Genomic DNA, 3,952 nt, shown 5'->3' with positions numbered 1-3,952 from the left:
AAGTTGGTGTTGATTGACTACACTGATGTTTATTGGTGTAGGGACAAGGAGGACATGAAAAGTACTACTAGGTATGTGTTCTTTTGTGGAGGAGCACCCATGTCTTAGAACTCAACAAAAGAACCTATAGTTGGCATTATCATCTAGTAAGGCTGGATATATAGCAGCACCACAAGTTGCTTGGCAGGATGCTTGGCTTAAAATGTTGTTAAAGGAGCTAAAAACATATTTTGTTTAGTAATCCTAGCTTCTTGCGGATAACAAATTTGTAATAGATTTGACTAAACACTCAGCCTCTCATGGAAAAAACAAGTATACTGAGACTAAATTTCACTTTTTATGTGAATAAGTCAACCATGGAAAGCTTGAAGTTGAATATTGTAAATCTTAGCCACTATTGGAAAAATGTGTTTACTAAGGCTTTAAAAGTTGAGAGATTTAGAAATTAGTGTTGTCAAAATGGGTTAGAACTAGTGGGCCAACCCGGCCTACCCCAAGTTCGGGCCGAGTTAGGTTTGAAAAAAAATGAAATCTTTTGTACGGGTCAATTTTCAACCCTACTCGCTCGGATTAAACCTGTGAGTCATTGGCTCACTAACCCACCTAATTTAATTTAATTTAATTATTTATTATTTTGTCTTTCAATATTATTAGTTAACATTGTCTTTATTGTATTATAAATGGAAATAAAGAAAAGGATCTTTCAAGAGAGCAAAATATTATAAATTTTTTAAGACTCTAATCTTATAAATAGATAAATGACATAGAAACTATCAATATTATAAATTTATTTATTCGCTTTTTGAATTTGCTTTTGGGTTACATTTGAGTTCTATGCTAATTTTTTTTTTAATTTTGAATTGTCTTGCGAGTTTAACATCATTTTAGAATGATATTATTTAGATTTGAATTACAAAAAGTTGTAATTTTTTTGAATTTAAAAAAAAAAAAAAACTTATAATGAAGTGAGCTAATGAGTCAACCCTTTAATTCATCATGTAATAGGTCGGATCATATTCGAATATTTTTCCATGTATATAAATTGTCATTATGCAATTTTTAAATTAATGAAATATGGAATCATTTATTATTTATTCCTTTTCTAGTCTATGTTTCTATACTTCTAAGATTAAATCTTAAGAATTAATATTTATGGATTTTATTTTGTTTTTATATTAATTTTTTTATTTAAAATAAGACTTTCAATTTTCATCCTTTGATTGTAAGAAAATATTTACGACTTTTTTAAATAAGTAATGGTGATTTCATGAATGTGAAATAGAATGACCAAAGATGAGTCACGAAAGTTATGTTCTTTTAGATAACAGATTGTTCGAGAATCACTTCCTGCACCTCAACATTGGAGATGCTGTTAAGTAGGACCACTACATTGTCCTATACGTACGTAAATATAAAGAAAACAAAAGCCCATAACCATTACAAAGCCCATAAAAAGACAAAGTACCTCATTTGACCCTTTAAAGTCTACAATTAACAATAACAAAAATATTCTTACATTTATATATTACATTAATTTTCAATTAATAATGCAACAGTATATATTACACTTGATTCAAATTGTTATTAAGTGGACCATGTTTACAAGTATTTTAAATCTAAAACTTATTGATGTACTTTATGAATAAATTTTATTTTAATAAATACAATGTGTTTCACAAACATAAATAATATCAGTTATATTATTACAATGTGATTGTAAGACGTTTGAAAAAAAAATTACCTTTTAAAATAAGAAACTGAGGACAAATTGTAACATCCCAATAAATATAGATTGAAAACTATAATTATTTTAAGGAGTTAATAAAAACAGTAAGACAGAACAGTGGAGTAGAAGAAAGTAAAGAAAAGGAAATATACAAAATATCATATAGTATTTAAAACTGTACAGTAAATAGAATTCTGATACAATTTACAAGATTAGACCGAACGGTCATGGGTTTAGCTTAAGACCGAACGGTACTACAACACAAGAGCTATACCGAACGGCTTTACAAAAATTCTTAATAAACCGAATGGTAGACAAAAATAAATTTAACTATTATTCTACAGACCAGACGGTCCTACACTATCTTCAGGCTGATCGGTCTGTAGGACGTCCTCCAAAGAATCTTCAAAATCACCCTCTGCTCACATCCATTGGATGATCATTGCAGTGAAGAGAACAACCGAACGACAATTACCGAACGACAACACAGGCATGACAGGAAAAATAAGGGTTAGCTTATGTAATTTAATTAATCACATCCAACATACATTTACACATGACAATCGAATGATCCAAAACAATATTTCAATCATACAATCCTCATACAAGTATATCAACCAAAAATCGAACGTATAAACTATGATAACCGACCACTTTAGACACTGTCCGGACTATATGAACTATGTAGTTACGACGCTTTTGCACCTGGGTGGACCTGGCTGGGATACACTCAACAGACCGCCACCCGAGGTTAATCCAGTGGAGCTACCTCGGTATTGAAATACCTTGAGGCTAAAGGACCTCCTACCATTCCCACGCAAGAGTTACCCTCCTCTACATGAGGAGGAGTAATCACGGAATATCGAGATAAGCGACAACTTAACTTAGCCATGTTCATACTTTACCATTCAATTTCAATCATGAGACATTCCTCCTTGGAATTATCTTAGAAAGATCATAATATTCCTCATCTTTCTCATTCCTCATATAATCCAAATCCAACCGAATAACACACAATCTCATTCAGAAATAATTCTTTAATATATAAAAAGGTACTTTAAGGAAATGATCGAACGGTAAAACAACTTATTAACTCTAGGGAAAACCGAATATTATTTAAGACCGAGCATACAAAATCTTAACTTTGAGAATAAGGTCCAAAATTTACTACCAATATCTCAGACTGAATATGGAGGCTTAGACCGAGCAATTAGTAAACCAAGTACTTTATAACTTTGGCCGAATGATTTAAAACACAAGAAGTTCTCTTCAAGAAACCGAGTGTTAGTACAAGACCAAACACTCTTTGAGAAATCACGTGTCAGTGTAAGACCGAGCACTCTTCCAAAGAAATAGTACTAATTAAAACCAAGTACTTCAAAGACTAAGTGTTAGTCTAAGACTGAGCACTTAAATGACTAAAATGCTAGTCTATGACCGAGCACTTCAAAACTGAGTGTTAGTACAAAACCGACCACTCAACAATAAGTATTATTAGTATAAGATTGAGTACATAAGTGACCGAACGCTCAGTTTATGACCGAACGTTTTAAACAGATGATGATATATAGGAAAACCGAAAATGAAATCTTCATGACTTATTTGGAGTTGTCTTGACTAAACTACTTAGAAGAATAAAATGCATATATAGTCTTTAGGATATCGATCGATCATCAACTGAAATCTCCCACAAAAGAAACTTTAGTAAAGACCGAACGTACTAGGAAAATACCAAACGGTCATATTCATGACCCTCGATCAGGTTACAAAATTCTACAGAGTTTTCAACTTAACCCTATTGCTACCAAAGTCTTATCCATTTTTCAATCATCAATACGTTCAAACAGACATGCAAGATCACAAAATCAACCAATTCATACATGTAAAATCATTCCAGCATACCACATTCAAAGAGCAAAAATCATAATTAAATTACAAGCTTCCCTTACCTCTAATTTCAGCTAGCTTCTAAGTCTTTTACTACAAATACTTCTATGGCTCCAAATCAAAGGTCTTATCGGTGAAAAGTGTCCATCATTGCATCAAATACACAAAAATGGATTTAGAGAGTAAATTGATGAACACATGCAAGCAGAAATGGTACTTGCATGCAAGGAAGATGAAGAAACCTTAATGACAAAGGAGATTTGATCTTACCGGCTCAAATGGAAAACTGATCGGTGTAAGTGAAAGAGCTTGCTACCAGGATGCTTCAAACGTTGCCTG

The sequence above is a fragment of the Vigna radiata genome, unplaced genomic scaffold, assembly GCF_000741045.1.
Source record: "Vigna radiata var. radiata cultivar VC1973A unplaced genomic scaffold, Vradiata_ver6 scaffold_23, whole genome shotgun sequence".
NCBI lineage: Eukaryota > Viridiplantae > Streptophyta > Magnoliopsida > Fabales > Fabaceae > Vigna > Vigna radiata.
Note: the sequence above shows the minus strand (reverse complement) of the source record.